The sequence below is a fragment of the Pelodiscus sinensis genome, chromosome 2, assembly GCF_049634645.1.
Source record: "Pelodiscus sinensis isolate JC-2024 chromosome 2, ASM4963464v1, whole genome shotgun sequence".
Classification (NCBI taxonomy): Eukaryota; Metazoa; Chordata; order Testudines; family Trionychidae; genus Pelodiscus; species Pelodiscus sinensis.
The window spans coordinates 95,773,442-95,796,584 of NC_134712.1; the positions used below are offsets into that span (position 1 = coordinate 95,773,442).

At 40.9% G+C, this 23,143-nt stretch overlaps 1 protein-coding gene and 1 long non-coding RNA gene across 2 annotated transcripts in view; one reads left to right on the top strand and one right to left on the bottom strand.

The window, feature by feature from the left end:
* Window positions 1–23,143, bottom strand: part of LOC102447253 (lysine--tRNA ligase-like) — a 103,421-nt gene that overhangs the window by 49,448 nt on the left and 30,830 nt on the right. Inside the window, exons 3-4 of the mRNA XM_075921054.1 lie at window positions 21,795–22,017; window positions 20,267–20,492 (exon numbers count right to left, since the gene is read on the bottom strand). The gene's annotated coding sequence lies outside the window, so the exon portion shown is untranslated. The remainder of the gene's footprint in view (window positions 1–20,266; window positions 20,493–21,794; window positions 22,018–23,143) is intronic.
* Window positions 1–23,143, top strand: part of LOC142827136 (uncharacterized) — a 60,251-nt gene that overhangs the window by 852 nt on the left and 36,256 nt on the right. The window contains exon 2 of the long non-coding RNA XR_012901587.1: window positions 27–123. This is a non-coding gene — a long non-coding RNA (uncharacterized LOC142827136). The remainder of the gene's footprint in view (window positions 1–26; window positions 124–23,143) is intronic.

A 23,143-nucleotide genomic window follows, 5' to 3' on the forward strand; every position in this document is an offset into this window, starting at 1 on the left:
TGGTTCAGTGTCTGTACTACTTCTAGGTGGGAGGCAGGGACCTCAGCTTGGGGCCTTGGCTGGGGGAGACCAGGAAGCTGGCCCAGCAGGACCGGGCGGTGAGGAGCCCCAGAGAGCAGGAAGGTGAGTGGCAGTGGCCATGTCAGCACCCCGGGAGGCACCCCTGAGGGGTCATCTGTGACCTTACCCTGTCACAATTGTGTAGAACAGTCTTTGTATTTTTAAAATTGTTACAGCATTGCAAATTTGTGGATGTATCTGTCAAGGCTGTTCCCCACTTTGGCACTCTGAGTGCAGAATACTCCAAGTATTTTAAAGAGACTTTAAAATACTTTTCCACTAATGGCTTCTGTTTAAAAACTTTCCAAGGTGTCAGATTCCCTGACCTTGGCTTGGTGTTGCTGCTACCACCCAAAAGCAAAAACCCCTTTGAGAACCCAGGAAGATGCACTTGGGAATTCCTTCCTGTGGGGTACCCTCAAACTCTTTAACCCTCCCTTTGAAGAGTGCTTGGAAAATTATTTTCTCCTGGTAGTATGACTTGCAATGTTAGGCATATGCACACAGATCCTCCTGCCTTCTAGAACACAGGAATAAGACTATGGTATTTAAATATTTAAGATTAAGATTATGGTCTTTAAGATTATGGTGATTTTTATTAACACCAACAAAACAAATACACACACTTGGTGAAACATTACTTGAATACTTAGTGTTACAGAGCAACACCACCACAAAATGATTAAAACACAGAATTCCTTCCCTAGGATTCAGTATGGAAAGTTACAGAGTAAGGAGTTGAGGGTTACATGTACTCAGCACAGAGAGGCCCAGCAATCCAAATTAAAAATTAAAAAATAGTCTGATTATGTGTGACTAAACAGTACTGTTCTACTCACATACCTGTAGTTTCAAAATTTAGTCCTTCCCTAGGCATGGATGTCACTGAATTCTACATGCCAAGGTGTCTGGCTTAATTCATGTTGTCCAGCTCTGCTCTGGTCACACAAAGGGTATGTCTAGTCTATATGCCTCTGTCACCAGAGGCATGTAGATTAGGCTACCAGACATAGGAAAATGAAGCGGCGATTTAAATAATCGCCGCTTCATTTAAATTTACATGGCTGCCGCGCTGAGCCGACAAACAGCTGATCAGCTGTTTGTCGGCTCAGCGCGATAGTCTGGAAGCGCGGGTGTCGACATCAAAGGTATTTGTTGACCACCCAGGTAAACTGGTGACAGAGGCATGTAGTCTAGATGTACCCAAAGACAGGAACAGGAAGGCCATTGCTTCCAATTCAAAAGCCTACACTCTGTTTCCATTATGTCTCCTGGCCTCCAACCAACTCATTTCCTGCTTCCCTAGCATTTCCAGAGACTCTATAGAACCCACTGTCTATGAATTTAATCATTACAGCCAAGACAATTAGGGTTAGGTTTCAAGAGTTAACCAGTGTGAAAAGATTTTAGTTAACTGAATGGCTGGAATGTCCAAAATGGTGTTACCACTCCTATTCTGCACAGTATCTTACACACACTATAGCGGTGTCTATACTGGCCAGTTTTTCCGGAAAATCAGCCACTTTTCCGGAAAAACTTGCCAGCTGTCTACACTGGCCGCTTGAATTTCTGCAAAAGCACTGACGATCTCATGTAAGATTGTCAGTGTTCTTGCGGAAATACTATGCTGCTCCCGTTCGGGCAAAAGTCCTTTTGTGCAAAAGGGCCAGTGCAGACAGCTCAGATTTGTTTTCCACAAAAAAGCCCCGATCGCGAATATGGCGATCGGGGCTTTTTTGCGGAAAAGTGCATCTAGATTGGCACGGACGCTTTTCCGCAAAAAGTGCTTTTGCGGAAAAGCGTCTGTGCCAATCTAGACGCTCTGTTCCGAAAATGCTTTTAACGGAAAACGTTTGCATTAAAAGCATTTCTGGAAAATCATGCCAGTCTAGACGTAGGCTTTATATGTAATATTTTATGTAAATATGAACTATGTTAAAATATCAATCTTCTTTAAAAGGGACTCTAAAAAATACTGCAGATTTATGATTGTCTCTCAATTTCCTTAGGACATCTGTTCAGTTTAAATAGCCAAATGTATTTTACTCCAATTGTCAGCCCTGTGACACAGCCAGGAAGCTGAGAGTCATACTGGGTTCTTTTCTTCTTTTGCATCATCAATACAGTGTACCGAAGTTCTGCAGAACAAATTGCCTCATTTTTTATCTGTGTAAACCTACTATCTCCAAATTCTGCCCTCTGATACCAGTAAATAATATAGTTCTGCTTGGATGTATTTCATTGGTGTCATACATGCTATTAAAGCTTTGAGTCTGCTCCCACCATATTCAATGAAAAAAAAATCTTCTTGACTTCAGTGGTCCAGGGTTAGGGTTAGGGCCCTTAGCCTTCAATTTCATGAATACATAAGTAAGAATTTCAAGTTCTCTTTTTGTTTTAAACAGCAGTCAAACTAGGAATTTTAGCCAAAAATTCCCACTGTTACTCTCTCAGTTGCAGCTCAGAGAAGGTTTATTTAATATGGTGTTGTAATGAGCTGTTGGAACTCTTAAGCTCTCTACATTAAGGCTTTAGGAGTTAACATTTGAACCAGTGATCTCATCAGAGGGAATTTTTTGCTACAATTTCCTGACTGAACTGGGACTTTTGTTATAATGGTGCAATTATGACAGGAATAAAAAACAATGAGACTATTTCAATTGCTAAACTAAGCAGAATTGACTATGCATGCTTCCTGGGAGCAGATCTATTGAAAAAGAAGAACTGTTTTAACATTCACTTTGATACAATTAAAATATACCACAGAGTTGTTTAAATATTTAATAGTGGAATTAGAGGCTATTAAAATAATATTCATTATTTTTCAGATTAAAAATTCACAAGGATTCAACATTTTCCTCTTTAGTAGCTGTGTTTGTTGTATTATATATTTTCATGAACATTTAATGAACATGAAAAACTATCACCGTTACTTTTTTTCCTTTCAATGACTGCAGTACCACCTATGGAAATTAATGTAGGTGGTTATAGGGGGTACAATCAAGATATCATTGGCATTGTTTTTGATGTTCAGTACAAACACTGTTCAATGATCACACTAAGACGCACCCTGGAAAGGCTCTATGGGGCTTTTCTTTTAAAAAAAATGATATACTGCTTGCTTTTTAAACATTTGTCTCTCTAATTTATTTCTGGGCAAGATTAATGCTGAAACAAACACAGACACCCAGAGAAAGAGCGTGGAAAAAAGTGGTGGGTAGCTATGTGGCTGGGGTATAGCATATGATTATGGCACACTTCTGAAAAACAAATTCGCGAAGTGTGGATTTCCCTTTTCAGAGTTGTACACTGTGCAAATGGCTCCCTCTGCTGAAAACTCAGCATATTCCTTTTCTCCTATTTAGATGCAGAATATAAAGAAGCTTCAGGGGATAGTCGAGTTAGTTTATAAGTGCTACCAGACCAGTTTTGGGTTTTTAAGTTTATCCTGTACAGACTAACAAAACATATAGATGGTATCATGAGCCAACTCTGGTCATCTGAAGTAGTGGGCTGTGCCACCTATATGTTTTGTTAGTCTATAAAGTGCTACCAGACCAGTTTTTGCAGAATAGAAAGTTAACCTAAGACTTAAAATCCACTTCACCTCAACCCTGCAAGATGGGTTGACTGGACACAGACACAGCCCAGAATCTGGACCACTGGCCAATATTATTTTACAAGTTTTGGGTAGAACTGTCACCCTCAAGTCCACACAATATAAAGTCCCCTCTACTCTATTCCACTCCAAGTTCCCTGTGCCATGTTAAGTTTAATATCATGACAAGATGTTTAGTTTTGTTAAAGGATACCTACAATGCAATAAAAAATGTGCAGCAAAGTCTCAGAGCCTGTATCAAGTGACACAGGCTTGTGAGACTCACTCTGTGGGGCTAAATATAGCAGTATAGACATTCAGGCTTAGATGGGAGTCTGGATTCTGCAGCCTAGCAAGGGGGCAGGGTTTCAGCCTAAGGCCAAGTTGACACAGGCTCTGAGACTTGCTGCTCTGGGGGTTTATTGCAGCATAAGACTACATTTAGGGCTCATCTCCACTATGGGATGTATCAACTAAGTTGATCAACCTGAGGTTGATTTAACAGGTCTAGTGAAGACCCACTAAATTGACCACCAAACAGTGTCATGTTGACTCAGGCACTACACTGGAACATGGTGAGCATGGGAAATTGGACAGGAGAAACTCTCCCGTCACCTATCATAGTGTGAACCCTGCGGTAGATAGGTCTAAGGTAGGCAGGGTGGTAATAAGGGCAGGGAAAGCAGGGTGCATCATAATCAGGGGTGCAAAGAAGCAATAAGAAAAAATAATAAGCTGCAACAGTAAAGAGTGTGAGGCGTGCTAAGCTAAGGAGAGGGGGCACATAATTAATATTTTGGCCTGGGCGCAAAAATACCTAGTTATGGCACTGAAGGTACGTCAACTTGAGTCATGCTACTAATGTTAAATCAAATGTAGCTTAGATAAACTTGTCCCTGTGAGTGACACTGCTTCTTGGGGAGGCAAACTCTCACTGTCTGTTTGTTGCACCACCAATACTTTACCCCTGCTCTGACTAGGCCTTGTGGCCCACACGCTCTGCCCGTGGCCCACACTTACCCGTCTCTCTCTCTCTCCTCTTTCCTCCCACTCTCTGTTCACCCTTGCCAGCCAAATCCCTGAATCCAAATGTAGCAAATTTGAAAAAAAAAAAAAAAACCTCTTCTAAAATTTCTTTCTAAAGAAAATGGAACATGTTTTCCACTGCATGCCAGATTGTGAAGACTGGATATGCAGAAGGTACCGAATTAAAACATTAAATTTGGGACTAAAAATGTCAGTCACAGGTACTTTTTTTTTTAAATATATCCTGAAGTTTGCCAGAGCTTTATTTGCAAAAACTATGTAAGGGCAAGTCAGTTGTCCTGCTGAATACAACATTAAATAATATGCAGCCCTTCTCAGTTGTGGAGGCAGGAAAAGGGAATAAGGGAATTTGTGTGCAGCCATCTTGGTCTTGTTAACAAAAGAGCAAGAGTCAGGCTAGGTTTGTGGCCTGACAATGCAAGATCTGTAATTAGAAGCTGCCTTCGCCTTTCGCCTCCATACGGAGATAAGGATAGAATGCTGACTCTGGCAGGGACCTTGAGATAAGGAGCATCTGGATGGAACTAAAATAACTGTTAGCCATTGGTGTTTGTAATGGGAAGGAAACTAATTGTTATTATATCTAATGGTCAGTATATAAACTTCTTCATAATTGCTTATATTCGAGGATCTGCCTCAGGGGGGGACTCCCCCCCCGTCCAAACCAGTTTTTCCCTTGCTGCAGCTCGTAATAAAACTGCCTTTGGCTACCTGTTGCTTACAAACGCAGATGGAGGACAATGTTTTCTTCCACACTGTTTTACATTTTCTTCATCAATATTTCTAAGCTGCTTTTATATTTTAAATGTACTCTTAAGCCTTCATAAAGTAATTGTTCCAGATTGCTACATACTTAATGCACTGAAATAAAGACATTATTTAAATAAATTACTGAGAACAGTTTAGCGTGTTCATAACAAAGTTCATTGCTTTTAGGAAAAGGGAATACTAATTTAGTGTGTGTGTGATTTTCACAACAATAGACATGTTCATGAAATATCACCATATCTTTGTTAAAAATATGATTCCAAAAATTTAAGGCATAACAAAGGATTTCATATCTTACTAATGTATTGATTTGGGTAGAGGGTTCTCTTAAAACTAGTTCAAATAGTTAGAAGTCAAGAAAAAGAAACCTATTTGTCCAGTTTTCTGGAAGAAAAGGGATGTTGTCCCTTTAAGAGTTCTCTTTAACATGAAGGCAAAAGGAGAGTAGGGATGGATAGAAAGTACAGGAATAATTTGGAGTAAGTATCTTTATTGTAGAAATTAAATTAACATGTGTATTTTAGAGCAGGGTGGTCTTTTGATTAGTTTATTTAAAAATTGTCTGAAAATCCAAGCATTTAAGGCTAAAGCTGAATTCAGATTGTGCATCTAAATATCTATGCATGGATTGTTTAGAGATGTTATTTTATAATCTTCAGCAACAAACTAATGAAATCTTTAAAGCAAATTTTAAAATAAGGTCCTTTAGACAAGTAATGCACAACTGTTTTTGTCAGTAAATACAGGGTTGGTATATGCCTGTTAAATGGCTTCATTACCACTTAATGGCTCTCTCAGGTTTAGTATTATACTAATCGGTCTGGCAAGCTAAGTTAATAGATCCAATTTGAGTGAAGACGCACTAGTCTGCAACAGCCTACTGAGGGAGCCTCCAGGAAGGGTCAGAATAGGAAAAGAAAGTGGAGACAGGATGAGCACTAAAACCCAAGGAAGGCTCCACTTGCCTCTTAAACCCATCATCCTTGCCCACACTGTAGACTTGCCTTAGCCTGACCCTAATCGTTTGCCAAATGCTTTTTTTTAAAACCCAATGTTGTTTTGAGTTTTACAGGGTTTTTTTTTTTTTTTTTAAGAACTAGAAACTGATCAATACAATTTTTGTTTTACTCAAAAGAACTACACCATTTCTTCAGGATTAGGAAAAACTAGATTATTTTAGTCTAAGTCCTGGCATTCAGGATCTAAGCCCGAGAACACCTTTTTATAGAAGAATTTTAGACTACTGAAATAGTAGGGCTTCTCTTGAAATGCTGACATGGTCTCAGATATAAGGAAGAGAATTTCTCCCCCTTTCTCCTAGCTAGCTGAATTCAGGGTTGACAGGTCAGTCTTTTCCAGACTTGCTGATTCAGTGCTCATTCCATGTCCAGACCATCCTCTCTTACATATTCTATCCACCATTGGCCATTTGCCTGTTCTCCACCCAGACACTCTAGTCTCAAATGGCTACACAAAAGGCATTTTATTCATCTTTTGTACATGTCCTATCATCTCAGCCTCCTCTGTTGCAGTTTCTTTCTAGTGCCATAGACCTGAATCACTCCTGGGCTACGGCTAGACTGCAGGCTTCTTTCAGAAGAAGCTTTTCCAGAAGAGATCTTCCGAAAAAACTTCTTCTGAAAGAGCGTGTCTACACTGCCAAAGCACATCGAAAAAGCCATCTGCTTTTTCGAAAGATAACATCCACCCTGAATGAACACTATCTCGCATTTAAGCTGTGATTACTATGGATGGAGTGGCTACCAGGGCACTTGTGCTTTTTCCTCTTTCCTCCTCTTTCGAAAGAACTCCCTCTTCCCCGTCTCTTTCGGAAAAGGCTTCTTTCTCATAGAAAGAGGTTTACCAATGTCAGAAAAACCCCTCTGTTCTTTCAATTTTTTTTGAAAGAATGTGATTGCAGTATGGATGTTAGTGAAGTTTATTCAGAAAAATGGCCGTTTTTCAAAAAAAAAAAAAAAACCCTCTGTGGTGTAGACATAGCCCTGGTGCCATAGTGTTTTATGTGGTCCAGCAAATTCTGCCTTCAAACATCTAATTTCAATACTTCCGAGTGCCTCTCTTAAGGTACGTCTACACAGCAAAGTTATTTCGAAATAACAGTTATTTCGAAATAACTTTCCTAGTATCTACACAAGCCAACTGCTATTTCGAACTCCACCACAATGAGAGGAGTCAACAGAGTCAACGGGAGAGCATCAGCTGTTGACTTCCTGCAGTTAAGATACTGCAATAAGCACACCTAATTATGTCAACTTCAGCTGATTTTGTATAAAATAGGTCAATGGCTTGTGATAGCGTAGACAAGGCCACCACCATTCTTTTTAAGTTCATGATCTACTTAGCTTAATATATCCACATAGTGTCTCATCTTCTCAGATTAATATGGTCTTGAAGATACCACTCCTTTTCTGCTGTTTCCAATTTGTCTCTCTCTTAAACTTTGCAACTCTCTCCCTATATTTGTCTGCAGTCACAGACAATGACGAGATGTTCCCAAATAATGAGCTAAGACCTGTTAAAGCATATACATATTTCTATTGCAAAAGCAAAACGTGATCTTGACTTTGCCATGTCAAGGATTATTCTGTAATGAATTTTTGAAAACCTAATGTGGAAATCTATTTAAGTAATGTAACGCTTTCACAAAGATCTCTTTGTAAATTAAAACAACAAAATGAAGACAGGCTAGAGCTCAAACTGGGTTAGTATAATTCTAGATCTAGTAAACCTCTTTATACATTTATTATTCTCCTCTGGTGCATACCTATGTGTGAGGAAATGAGAGGCAATTATTGCTAATGTTGTACAGGTTGGACCTCTCTTGTCCTACCTGACCAGTCCCTAATGAGGGAATTTGCCAGAAAAGGGGAGGTCCCCTGATACCAGCCTCTCAGCCCACTGCCAGCTCCCTCAGCCCCACTAGCCTGTCTGTGGGCCAGTCCCAGCCCTGGCTCCGCTGCCAGCCAGCTCCAGCCCCATTCCCGAACAACAGGTTGTCCAATTGGGCTGCCGCACCCCCTGCCCTGCTGTCACACAGCACGTAACCCCAGCCACGCTGATTCTGCTGGGCTGCTGCAGCCAGCTTCCACTCCCAGGCTGCTGCAGATGCAACACTAGCCTCAATGCCGGGCAGCAGGCAGCCCCAATCATGCTGCTGCCACTGCCCAAACTACGGAAGCCCCGCTGTCTCCCAGGCTGATTCAGTCCGGCCGGACTTCCCCTCTTGGTGTGTTGTGGTCCGGGCTATGCTGCCGGGTGACAGACAGCCCTGATGGCTCTCTTTCCAGGCTGCTTTAGCCCTACCGCTAGTAGACTGGCAGGGTTACACCAGGCTCCCAGCTGCTGGCCCTTCTGCCCTAGGGCTCTATCATCCAGGGACATCCGTGGTCATGCTGGATCACACATGTTGCTAAACAAGAGACTCAATGAAGAGTGATTTGCAGTTGATTTGCTTACTCACTAGATGGAGCTGGCTAGTTGTGCTCCTTTGAGTTTCACCATTGTTTTCGCTAGAAATAGGGAAAAGTGTGTGAATCAATTTGGGTGCAAGAACTTTTAGAACAGTTTGAAAAAAGGAATTTTCTTCTCTTTGTCAGACAAGTATTCTAACTAACAGTCATCAGTAAGAGCAGGGGACACTTAGGGCATTCTATATACCACTGCAATCATTTTTCAATCTTCTCAAACTGCCATCAGATGTCAGTCCCAATATGAATTAAGTGATTTTTGCAAGTATTGATATAGAACTGCATCAACAGGACAAGAGATTTGAGGCAGCCCCCACCCTGGTCCCCACCACCCTTTTGCACATAGCGGGGCTGCAGTTTGAGTGCTAAGTGGGCTGCATGGTGCCTGCAGGTGGAGCACTACTGCACTAGGCCTTTTATACCAAGTTTCATGCCTTGTTTTCTCTCGTTCTACTCCATTTACTTCATGCTATTTCTTCAATAATGTCCTAGGGTGACCCATTTGAGAAGCCAATGTTTTGTGTGTACTAAGCTTAAAGTCATTAAATATGTTAATCAAAAATTTATTTATACCAAAGTGAAACAACAACAGTACTGCAATTGGATTGTCTCCCTGGATCATTTCTATTTCTTTTACTTTTTGAAAACATGCTTTCACATTCTTCACCTTTCAGATATTGCATCTACGTGTCAGACCAGTTTTAACTAGATGTTTTGCCTTTTGGCTAACTAAAAGGAAATAACATTTTAGTCAAAGAGTTAGATACTGAAAGATTTCTTGATAGACAGCTCTTTACTTCACTAGTAAATTGTTCTAGGTCTAACTTTCTGTATGTATTTTGTAATGGTAAATTAAATGACTGTATTGCTGTTTTGCTGTCCAACTCATGACTGCCAGAAAGCAGACTAAATTATAGTTCTGCGGACTGAACTAGAGTTATGCTTTTACAACTGCTGAGGTTCTGAGCTTGTATCTGCCTTCTTTATATTACCTTTCTGTATAATACTGGGCCTTTCATCCATTGCAGACAAACTTTCATCTTCCTGCATATCATGGTTTTTTAATGCAATCCACCATAAATCCACAGATGAAAGTTGGAGTGTAAGAACAGCCAATTACTATGAGATAGGACTGCGGAAATATCTACCCTAAATTTAGTGTTGATCCTCTGTCAAAATTCGCACTGCTTTCAATGTCTCTTATTTGTATCAGCAACTGAACTAGCTTCATGATTGTGTATTGAGCTGCTGAGCAGATTAAACCATGAAGACATATCAGCTGTCAAATCTAGGATACTTTTTTCTTACAGTGTTTTCTTTTCCTGTATAGTTTTTTCAGCACATATATTGTGGTCATTTAAACAGGGTTGAAGTAGATTTTGAATGTCACAGGCAAAAAAAATGCATTCATCTCCAGGAAAAGCACCCATAAATGATGGTTATGAATGATTAAATTTCCAAATAGTTTTGACATCTAGCAAAAATGCACAAGATGAGGATATTAAGTATTTCAAGGACACTCTTCAAAGTATCTTGAGAGCCTCAAATGTTAAGTGTAAACTCTTAAGAAAAACTTAGCAATTTGTACTTTGAATTGGCTCATTTAGGCACAAAACCACAAAGGTCGTTTCATGGTCATTTCTTGCAATGGAAAGATAATTGAATCAACAAGAACAATTTTAAAAGAGAAAGCGATCACTTGGAGAGTTTCAAATCTGGGTATTTCAGTATTCTGCACTTATTTTCATCTGAGGAAACATGGGCCTCCATGCATCCTATTGTAATTAATTGTAGGGTTTAGTGTCAAAAGAATAGCTGAACAAATAACATTGTAAACGTTTGTATAATCAGAAAGCTAATACGGATCAATGGTTTTCTCTTTGCAAAATTTCCAGAAAGAAAAAAGAAAACATAAAATAATAAATGTGTTGCATTCGTCTCTATTTCCATGCTACATCCGAGGACTTGTCCATTCTTTTTATAAGTCTGTCCCATAATCACAGAAGTTAAAAAACAAGTACTAATATTTAACTGAATAATTTCAGCTCATAGATATTTTAACAGTGGTTGACAGATTAACTCAGAACACTGAGTAATTTAACAGGAGCCAGGCTAACTATTGACATCACACTATCCAATCCCTGTCCCAATGCCCTGGAAGCCGGGAGAGCAGACATCAGTAAAGAAAAGGAGGAAAAGATTAAGGAAAAGAAGAACTGTAGGAGCTAGGAACAGAGATTCGAAGGAACCAAAAAGCAGAAGGAAAGGCTGGCCGGGGAAACAAGGAGCAGAGAAAAAAGGAAATGAACCACATTTAAGAGTATTGCATGCAAAGACACAAATTCATATATCTATTTATTAAGATTAAATATTAGATAAAGCTACTTCTAGCATAACAATAATCTATCTGGAACTTACTAAAACCTTAATTCAGCTTGTTCTTACAGAAAAATACATGCTTAAGTGATTTGCTATACCAGACCGTAAAATACTCCAAGAATAATCTAGGAAGATTTGCTCCCCAGAAATCTCATCTTCAAGTATGAAACAAGTCAAGAGTGTTCACACAGAAAAATATACAACAGATTGAGACTTTTTATACTCAGTACTGGGGAAACTATGAAAAGTTTTGGGAAATCCAGTGAAACCAAGGCAAATCATGGATTGCCAGCGTACAACCAACTTTGTTTAATTTTAGTTTTTAATAATGGCTGGAGTTTCCATTATAGTGTTCATAAGCTGAATGAGGTAATTATATCTAGCTACTTTGAGTGTGTCTCTGCATTCTTTATTTTCAGGCTGTCCAAGGGAAAAGGAGTTAGCAGCAGTTTCCTTAAAACATGTGTCTAAGGCTCACTGGTTCAGAAAAGCTATACCACACATCTGTTTTCATTTAAATTGAATAAATGGAGCCCAGAAAGTCTAAGTTGTTAACATAACTGTTACTGTATGATATTAAAGCAAAATGCAGGACAATGTAGCACTTTAAAGACTAACAAGATGGTTTATTAGATGATGAGCTTTCGTGGGCCAGACCCACTTCCTCAGATCAAATATTAATATATATTAATATGTATGATATTAATAATGTTATTCAAAGATCAGGATTTCACATACAGAGACCTCACCCTGCTTTGTATTATGGCAAATACACCATTAAACATTCTGTTAACCCTTTATTAAAAAGATACAGAAAAAGATGCAAAATTAGTTAAAGCATTTGAAATAAAGTTTTAAGTAAGGCTTTTCTTTCTTTCTCTCTTTCTCTCTTTCTTTCTTTTAACAATATACCTCATTCCTTTCCCTTTTAGCGATAGAGAATCTTTAGAAAGAAATTCCCTGTTTGACAGTCTTAGACGGTTTTAAAGACAATAATATCTGTCTTTCTGGGAGGGAAAAGAGAAAAAAATTAGTTGAAATGTGTTGAAGCTGTTAAAGTTTTGATCACATTTCTTAGAAGGCAAAAAAGAAACTCAAGATAGGAGAGAAAACGATTTCAAAAATAGAAAATGCAGCTTCTTTCTCTGGCATTGATTCTCACTTGTAACTCACTGCTGAAAAGAACACAGGCATGGCTCATGTTCTTATTAACCACTGAGAGACATGAAACTTGGGCCTGGTCTACACTACGTGGGAAGGTTGAAGTAAGATACACAACTCCAGCTATGTAAATTATGCAGCTGGAGTCAACATATCTTACATCACATTTCTGCACTGTCCACACAACAGAAAGGTGATGGGAGCACATGAGGAGCAGGAGTACTGGCACTGATGGGTGCACCCTTTGAGTTTGGTCTAGTGGGTCTATAATACACCCACTAAATTGAACCCTGGAAGATTGTCAGTGGCAGCATCAATCTTCAACGTAGTGTAGACATGTCCTTGTATAGTAGGATCTCAAAAATTTATGAACACCTTGGGAATGGGGTTGATCATAACTCTGAAATTTTCATAATTCTGAACAAAATGTTATTATTCTTTCCAAAATTTAAAACTGAACAGAGACTTAGTACAGCTTTGAAACTTTACTATGCAAAAGAAAAATACTGCTTTTTACGAACTACATTTAAATTAAACAAGCACAGAAACAGTTTCCTTAACTGGTCAAATTGATTTTTGTTTCTAATTTCTCCTTAGTTTATATTTAACACCATATTGTACTGTATTTACTTTGCTTTTTGGAGGGTGGGGGTTGGTCTCTGGTATCTGATGCTGATTGCGTACTTCTGGTTCCCTAAAATGTGTGTGGTTGACCATTCAGTTTGTAACTCTGGTGTTCATGACCCTGAGGTTCTACTGTACCAACATCAGTCTATTTAGGGAATTGCTTTTAGCTGCCTGTAACACTGCACCCCATAATCTTTATGGAAATATGCTTATGAATATGCATAACTGGAAGATGCTTTATGCAAAATACAACTTGAAACTTATCATTAGAAAAGTTATCAATGGAGTATGTATATTCTATTTGTGTGCACGTATCATTCCTGTATTTGAAGTTATAAATATGAAGTATAAATCTGTTTACTAATCTAGACATGCTCAGTGAGGGCCATTAGTAGTATTCAAATAACTTAATGGCCCAGTATTTGGGTCAATGATTTGTGAATAGTCTTGTTTTTCCTGTAAGCTGGGACTATGGGTTGGTCCTGCCAAGACATGTGGCCAGGTCACCTGATGCTGTAATCAATTTTGGATGCTGTACTCTCTCACTGGAAGTATGAAAAGTTTGAACTGAACACAAAGGATTTCTGCCTTTGGCAAAAGGGATATAAAATCAGGAGACCAAACAATAGGGGCTTGTGCCAGATGCCAGACCATCCCAGCTCTCTCCCAAAATGACTGCTGAAAACATCTAAATCTGAACAAGGGGAAGGATCAGGCCAAAGGTGGCAGATTTCTAGGCTGGGAGAAAAGATCATTAGAACTACTGTTAGGATGAAAAAATGCATGTTACAAGTTTCTTAGCGTATTAGGCTTAGCAGGTATGTGGTGTTTTATTTTGCTTAGTAATTCACTTTGTTATTACTTGGAACCATTTAAATAATACATTTTATATTTAGTAACATCACATCTGTTTATTAATAAACCCAGTATAAATAACTATAATAGGGTGGGAGAAACAGCAGTGCATCTCTCTCTTTTATTGGTAAAGGGGGCAAACAATTTATGAGCTTGCTTTGTATAAAACTTTGTATAAAGTCAAATACGTTTTTCTGTGGTTCTGATCCCATTGAGTCTGTGCACCTGAGTGCTGTGTCAAGTCCCTTTGACTGAGCCTTCCCAGAGCTAAGTTGATATTTGTGTCTGTGTTGTTCTTCTGTGGGCTATGATCCTAACTCTGTGCCATTGCTGAGGGTTTGGCTCAGCTAGACAGTACAGTGGGGTGATCCAGAGGGCAGATGGCCAGACTCAGTGGTGTTTAGTACAGGCAGTCCCCGGGTTACGTACAAGATAGGGACTTGTAGGTTTGTTCTTAAGTTGAATCTGTATGTAAGTCGGAACTGGCGTCCAGATTCAGACACTGCTGAAACTGACCGCCAGTTCTGACTTACATACAGAATCAACTTAAGAACCCCAGGCGTCCCCAAGTCAGCTGCTGCTGAAACTGATCAGCAGCTGATTCCAGGAAGCCCGGGGCAGAGCAACTCTGCCTGGGGCTTCCTGTAGTCAGCGCTGGTCAGTTTCAGCAGAAGCTGACTTGGGGATGCCTGGGGCAGAGCAGCTGGGGTGCTGCTGGGTTGCTCCAGTAGCGCCGCTCCTCAGCACTACTGGACCAACCCAGCAGCACCCCATCTGCTCTGCCCCAGGTGTCCTGATTCAGCCGCTGCTGAAACTGACCAGCAGCGACTGAATCAGGACCTGGGGCAGAGCAGCTGGGGTGCTGCCGGGTTGGTCCAGTAGTGCCCAGAGCGGGCGCTGCAGGACCAATCGGCAGCGCCCCAGCTGCTCTGCCCCAGAGTCCAAAACAAAAGCCTGGTCTGCTGGGGGGGGGGGGAGCACACTAGCTGCGCCCCCCCCCCCCAGCAGACCAGGGACACGGGGAGCAGAGCCGCAGCGGCAGCGGGGTGCCGCGCCTCTGAGGCTTTGCTCTGGCAAAGCCTCAGAGGCGAGGGACCCCGCCGCGGCTGCGGCTTCAGTCTGGGTGCCTGTGGTCTGCTGGGGACCGTCCCCAGCAGACCACAGGCTCCTGGACTGAAGCCGCAGCCGCGGGGGGGTCCCGCGCCTCTGAGGCTTTGCTCTGGCAAAGCCTCAGAAGCGCGGGAACCCGCCCGGTGCCCCTGGTCTGCTGGAGACGGTCTCCAGCAGACCAGGGGCACCGGAGCAGCTTACAAACGGGGCTTTCTCGCCCCGAGAAAGCCCCGTTCGTAAGTGCGAATCCGACATGAGTCGGATCCGCGTAAGTCGGGGACTGCCTGTACATCAATTTCAGTCTCAAGGGGATCTCTGTGACTGATCCTGTAACACACTTTTTCTGGTCACAGGCTTCCAGCAATGTTTCAGAATATACCCTCTTAGCCAGCTAAGCAGAGTTGTATTAGACAGAAGTAAGAGGAGAGGAATAGGAAAGAGAAGAAACAAGGTGGGAAAGGAAAAAGGATTATGATGATGAAGACCCAACAATGTAACAATGGATCTCAAAGCTCCATACAGTAGAAGTGGCAGCCGTGACAGCAAAACTCATTCTTTTCCTGCTTTTCCATGTCTTAGTCAGTGTTTATTGCCAGTTTGCAGGCTGTTTCCCCCCAAGAGGTCATCTTTTAAGGGCCGCAAAATGGAGTGATAGGTGGAACAGCCCATCTCGTCATAATTTTAGGCCACCAATTAGGCCAAATTTTTGACTTATCAGTTTAGCCCATTGATGAGCAGTCCCACACTTTTCCTGTTGCATCTGATGAGGTGGGTCTTTGCCCACAAAAACTTATGTTCTAATAAATCTGTTAGTCTATTAGGTGCCACAGGACTTCTCATTGTTTATGCAGACTCAAACTAACACGGCTACCCTTCTGACACTTTTCTTCTTCAACAAGCATAATTTTAATGCTGTCCTTGAGTTATGTTAGCAGGCCTTTTTGTTTAAATTAACACATTCTCTGTCTCTTTTCTGCACCTTTTCCCATTAACATTTATTGGTACAGGTTATTGTCACATCTGAAGCCTTCATTGATTTTCACATGTAAGCTCATTATTAGGATAACTTTATAGGCCCACTATCATAACAGCACATTGCTTGTTTGCCTTTGCATAATATGGAATTCTTGTTAATTTATGCCGGCGGGGTTTATATTGATTAGGACAGGTTGGACTCGCCTGATGGTTTTAATTCCAATGAATCATCTCAGGGTCCATATGTAAATCCATGGTAGAAATTATCTTTGAATCAAGGAACCATCAATGATGATGACTTCTGTTCATTACATTTCTCATAAATAGCTCTATCCTTTTTGTATCAAGTCAGTAGCCATATTTCAAAATGTAGATCCTGCATTCTCTGTGCACCAAATACTCACATTGTTTTCACTAAGGCTGTGTCTAGACTGGCAAGTTTTTCCGCAAAATCATCTGCTTTTGCGGAAAAACTTGCCAGCTGTCTACACTGGCCGCTTGAATTTCCGCAAGAACACTGACGATCTCATGTAAGATCGTCAGTGTTCTTGCGGAAATACTGTGCTGCTCCCGTTCGGGCAAAAGCCCTCTTGCGCAAATCATTTGCGCAAGAGGGCCAGTGTAAACAGCACAGTACTGTTTTCCGCAAAAAAGCCCCAATCGTGAAAATGGCGATTGGGGCTTTTTTGCGGAAAAGCGCGTCTAGATTGGCCACGGACGCTTTTCCTCAAAAAGCGATTTGCGGAAAAGCGTCCATGCCAATCTAGACACGCTTTTCCGAAAATGCTTTTAACGGAAAACTTTTCTGTTAAAAACATTTCCGGAAAATCATGCCAGAGTAGACGTAGCCTGCGAGTTTGGGTATAGAAGGAATTTCAGAGAAGGGTTTCAGTATATTTTAATAATTACAAATATTAATTTTGTTTATATTTAATTGTTGTATTTTAAAGAGTTTCAATTTTTAAATATATTGTATTAAGTACTTAAATCTATTCGCTGCATTATGAATTTTTTTGAGGGACAGTATTTGAGAAAAAGTATCTGGGTTATGTTCAAATCAATTCTGAATCAGGGATCTGTGATATTCCAAATCATTAATAATTGCGCACATTCTTGCTATATGGCACTGCATTTTTTTCCAAACAAAAATAATGAGAGAGAAGAGGGGAAGAAATTGAGAGAGAGGCAGAGATCTTGCACTTTAAATCAAGTTTATTACTTGTGATGAATGAGGCTCTCTCTGTACAGCTTATGAATTCTAATTTATATTGTGAAGTTGTATTATGAAACACTGCGGTATTACAAGTGCCTATATGTATGTGACTCCATCATTGCTGACATGGTCTGTAACATGTACAAGCAGATACAAAGGGGAATACTTAAGACTAATAATCATACTTAGACAGGCCCACTTACAAAGAGCTACCTCAGGAGCAACAGCAGCTGGAGCCCCGGGCCCTTTAACTTGCTGCTTGCGGAGAGGAGGGGCCAGCATCTTCTGGGAGTGAGGAGGCAGACCCCTTCACCTTGTCCAGGTGCCCAGCAAGTCTGCCAGTGCCCCTATACTTAGACCTCACAAAGGTTATTTTTTGAAAAGCAGCTGTACCATTAGAAAAAACGGTTTATCTGATTCCTCTTGAGAAGGAAGAGGGAAGGTGGAAATACTGGAAACGTACCAATATGAAAACAAAAGATACCAGATAGGGGTTAAATAAAAAAAACTGAGAGCAATAGGGTCAGATAGGAAGAGGACACATGGAGAAGGAAAAAGCAAACTCATAGAAACTGGGGCTACAAGGAGGAGAAGTCACCAAGCACTTAACAGCATCATGAGAACGGGAATGTCTATTCACTTTCCTGAGCTCAGATTGCCTCAATGACTCTGGACAATGAAAGGGACCCACACCTCAGCCTAGAGAATGCTTTGGAATGATGAGGAAACTGAAGCAGGGGCATGATTTGCACTCTCCTGTGTGTGATTAAGTCTAAAAGAACATAAAAGTATTATATTGTGATTGCTTCACAAGTATTGTGTGCCCCCAAGACAGTTATAATGTAACCAGGGGCTGAGCTCTGAGAGAGGGGTGTGTTGAACTAGGGTATTTTGAAGGATGAGTGGTGGTCCTCAGGTGGACTGAGAAACCCCATTTCCAAGCAGTAGTAGCAAATGAGGAGTCAGTGCCCAGGAAATATGCCAAAGAGGCCAAGGGAGGAACCATCACTGTAGACGACTACGAAGACAGGGGACCCAACGTATGGAAGCTTCGATTCCTAGCAAGCCTGGGGGTAGTGTAGCTTGGTAGGATCGGTCACACTACCTCAAGCAAGGAAAACTCAACTCCGGGGCACTAAATCCTGGACCTAATTCTACAACTCCTGGATGTCACAAGACCCAGACACATTTATCTGGCTGTGAGACTATTAGGGGTGGTTTATAAATTAGAGGGAGATGCTTACTCGCCATATATTCAATGTGTTCTGCAACATTTACCATCCTACTACTCTACGAGAAAGCTTTCTGTGTATTGAAGTCTGATCCAAATTTAGTTAACTTCACAAAATGCCTTTCAGTTGACTTTCCATTAGGAGTTGGCATATGGAGAAGGAGGCAATGCAACACTCATTGATTATAGATAAAGCTCTTGAAAGCCCCACATCCCACCAAAACAAAAGTCCCCAAAGGTTTCTGAGATGGTATTTTCTCAACCTAATGTGGCTTAAAGGACTTTAATCCAGCAACATTTCAGAGATATATTAATGTTCTCTTTTGTAATGAATCTTTGAAAGTTTGCAGATATCACAGTACTGATTAACAATGATTTAGCTGCCAGATATACAACTTGCATAAACTATCCAAAAGTTTCGGTGACAATACTGAACTCTTTTGCTTTATTTTGATTAAAGTTGTAAAAAAGGTTTTTCAAGAAAAGGTGATTTATATTTAAATTCTAATTTCCTTTGTAAATAGAGTAGGGACAAACATTTTCTCTTGCTGGTATAGCGCCTAGTAAACTAAAAATCTAAGTTGGAAAATATACATGAATTGAGAGATAAATGTCAACAAGTCATGAATTGGAGTGTGTTCCGAATTGTTTTACCCTTTGAAAGAGTAAATTACTCATACAAATATTCAAAGTTATGAAGAAATTTTTAGGAAAAAATATTTTAACAGAGAATATCTGATTCACAGAATGTAGAAAGGCAATTTTTACTGCTCTGGTTTAGATAATTGCCCTTATTTGATACTTAATTAGCCGTCATCATGCAAACATGATTGCTGTGGGGTTTAAAGTTCTTGTTACTTTTGGTTAATGATATCCATAATTAGTTCATGTAAACAGATTGAAAGAAAAAAACTGATAGGACTCTTTGGGAAAGGAAATTCAACATGATTGGACTGATTTTAAAAAAATAAGCATTCTACTTCACATCACATTTTAAAATTTAGTACAAAGAATCCTTTTTTATCAGCTCCAGATCCCAGAGGTAATAGAAATGTGACATGTTCTTAGCTCTTTCACTATCCTGCTGTGTGACCTTAAGTAGTCACTTCACTCCTCTGTGCTGCCTTTGCATCTCCTACAATTGATCTGTCTTGTCTCTCTAGACTGAAAACTCTTTGAGCTGGAACTACCTCTTACTATTACTATTCTTACTGCTAGACAGCTCTCCAACACTCACATCTACAGGCCACTATCCTTGGATCCCACTGAGGAGTACTAAAAGAAACTACACAGTTTACTCAGGAAACTACCTGAAGAAGCATAGGAACAAATTCTCACAGACCCACCCTTAGCTCAGCGGTATTCTATCTGCTACCCAAGAGCCATAAACCTGTAAATCCTGGATGGCCCATCATATCAGGCATTGGCACTGTTACTCCAGGACCGTCTGGTTATATTGATTCCTTCCTCAGGCCCTACATGCTCCACTATCTTTGAAATTCAACCAACTTTCTGAAAAAACTACAATCCATTGGTGATCTTCCCCAGAAAAACATCCTAGCCAATACGGATGTAGAAGCTCTCTACACCAATAGTCCACACAAGGATAGCTACAAGTCATGAGGAACTATCTTTCCAATGATGTCATGGTACAAATGGTTACTGAACTGTGTGCCTTTGTTCTCACCCACAGCCATTTCAGATCTGGGGATTATTCACACCTTTAAGTCAGAGGCACTGCCATGAATATTCACATAGTGTACTGTAAGGCCAACATTTTTATGGCTGATTTAGAACAACTCTTCCTTAGCTCCTGTCCTCAAGTGCCCTTCTTCTATTTGCACCACACTGACAACATCTTCATCATTTGGATCCACGGGAAGGAGGCCCTTGAAGAATTCCACTGGGATTACAACAATTTCTGTGCCGCCATCAGTCTCAGTATGGACCAGTCTACAAAGGAGATCCACTTCCTGGACTCTACAGTACAAATAATTGATTGTCACATAGACCACTCTATATCAGAAACCTACTGACTGCTCTACTTATTTACATGCCTCCAGCTTTCATCCAGAACATATCACATGATCCATTGCCTACAACCAAGCTCTGGGATACAACTGCATTTGCTCCAATCCCTCTCCTCCCCCTTCCCCCCAAAAAAACCACAACAACCACCTTGTGGCATCGAGTCCAGAGACCAGATCAGCTGCCTCTGGTTTGTGGGGCTCACATTACAGGACTGAAAATAGCAGTGTAGATGTTCAGGCTTGGGCTGTGAGCCCTTTGTGGGCTCTGGCTTTGCAATGTGCTCTGCTTGGGGGGTGTTTATGTGGTGTTGGAGAGATTAGTGAGGTGACTGTTGGGGCAAGCTGTATAGTAATCCCCTTGAGGCTCTCCTGACTTGGGATGAGGTTAAGCTGAGATCAGTGCCAAGGCGGCAGAGAATGGCCTTTTTTAAAATGAAAAAGGGCAGATTAGCAAGACATACTATGGAGTTATTCACCAAAATGCCCCCCTAGAAGTGTTGAGGAGTGGAAGAGCAAGTTATACCACCAGAGAAGATTGTGCAGCTATATTTGATCAATTTCCCAGCCTTCAACTTTTGCTTTAATCTCCCCTGCAGACACACTCAAAGTGCAGGTGAAAAACGGCCCTGCAATGATGACTTAATGCATTCACTGTTACCAGCCTACAAGGATATGTGTTATAGGGCATTTACAGGGGAACTTAACTTTCCGTAGCTTTACAGACATGCAATGCCCATGTGTCTACCTTATGAGGTGAGAACATGAACCAAACTAATTTTCTGGAATTGCTGTCTCAAACTATTGTATTTCACACAAAAGAATGGTTTCCTCATTTAAATCCGCCATGGAAGGGGGATGGAGTAAAGGCTGTGACTGCCATTTTGAAGTGGTGAATGGGAGTTGCGGAGGGAAAGTAGTGGACTAGGTTCTCTGGGCAGGATAGCTGAAGGGAAGGGAAAGGGAAAGGAATATTTGGGCATGTGTCTTGGGCCTGAATGCAGCCAGTAATCAGGACTTTGGCATGAGAAGGAGGCTGAATGCCGAGTCAGAGTAGCTGCCATTTTGGAAAGGCATACCAGGAGGCCAAAGAGACGGTATGGGGCTACTTGAGGGGGAGGAAGGAGAGACCTGGGATGACTTCTACCTTTCATCTGCCTACCATGGCTGCAGACATGATGCATAGTAGTAGAGTACAATAACAATGCATTAAAACTTAAATACACAATTCTTTTAAATGTGTAAAAAGACTTACATGCTGAGGTTCCCATCATAGGAACCGTCTCCTCAGTCCTGGTCTGGGTTGCTGATTGGGAATCAGCATTGGCAGCTGCAAAGCAGGAATCAGGCTTGACTTCTGCCTAGCTGGCATCAGAGTCCTGAGTCCCACAGAGATTCTGGCTTTACAGGAACATCTCTTCAGCGTCCTCCTCATGTTCCTTCTCCAATGAGTCATTCTGGTCATCCCTAGACAGGGACTGGGGGAGGAGGAGAGAAAGAGAAGCCAGAAGGCTCCACAAGCCTATATAGGGACTAGATAGTTACACAAGAATGGCCATACAGGGTCAGACCAAAGGTCCATCCAGCCCAGTACCCTGTTGGCCGAAAGTGGCCAATGCCAAGTGTCCCAGAGGGAGTGAATTGAACAGGTAATGATCAAACAATCTCTCTCCTGCCATCCATCTTCACCCTCTGACAAACAGAAGCTAAGGACACCATTCCTTAACCATACTGGCTAATAACCATTTATGGACTTAACCTCCATGAATTTATCTAGTTCTCTTTTAAACCCTGTTATAGTCCTAACCTTCACAACCTCCTCAGGCAAGGAGTTCCACAGATTGACTATGCGCTGTGTGAAGAATTTCTTCCTTTTATTTGTTTTAAACCTGCTACCCATTAGTTTCATTTGGTGGCCCCTAGTTCTTATATTATGGGAACAAGTAAATACTTTTCCTTATTCACTTTCTGCACACCACTCATGATTTTATATACCTCTATCATATCCCCCCTTAGTCTCCTCTTTTCCAAGCTGAAAAGTCCCAGTCTCTTTAATCTCTCCTCATATGAGACCCATTCCAAACCCCTAATCATTTTATTTGCCCTTCTCTGAACCTTTTCTAATGCCAGTATATCTTTTTTGAGATGAGGAGACGACATCTTTACACAGTATTCAAGATGTGGGCGTACCATGAATTTAAATAAGGGTGGTAAGATATTCTCCATCTTATTCTCTATCCTTTTTTTAATGATTCCTAACATCCTGTTTGCTTTTTTGACTGCCGCTGCGCACTGTGTGGACATCTTCAGAGAACTATCCACAATGACGCTAAGATCTTTCCTGATTAGTTTTAGCTAAATTATCCCCCATCATATTATATCTATAGTTGGGGTTATTTTTTCCAATGTGAATTACTTTACATTTATCCATATTAAATTTCATTTGCCATTTGTTACCCAATCACTTAGTTCGGTGAGATCTTTTGAAGTTCTTCACAGTCTGCTTTGGTCTTAACTACCTTGATCAGTTTAGTATCATCTTTAAACTTTGCCACCTCATTGTTTACCCCTTTTTCCAGATCATTTATGAATAAGTTGAATAGG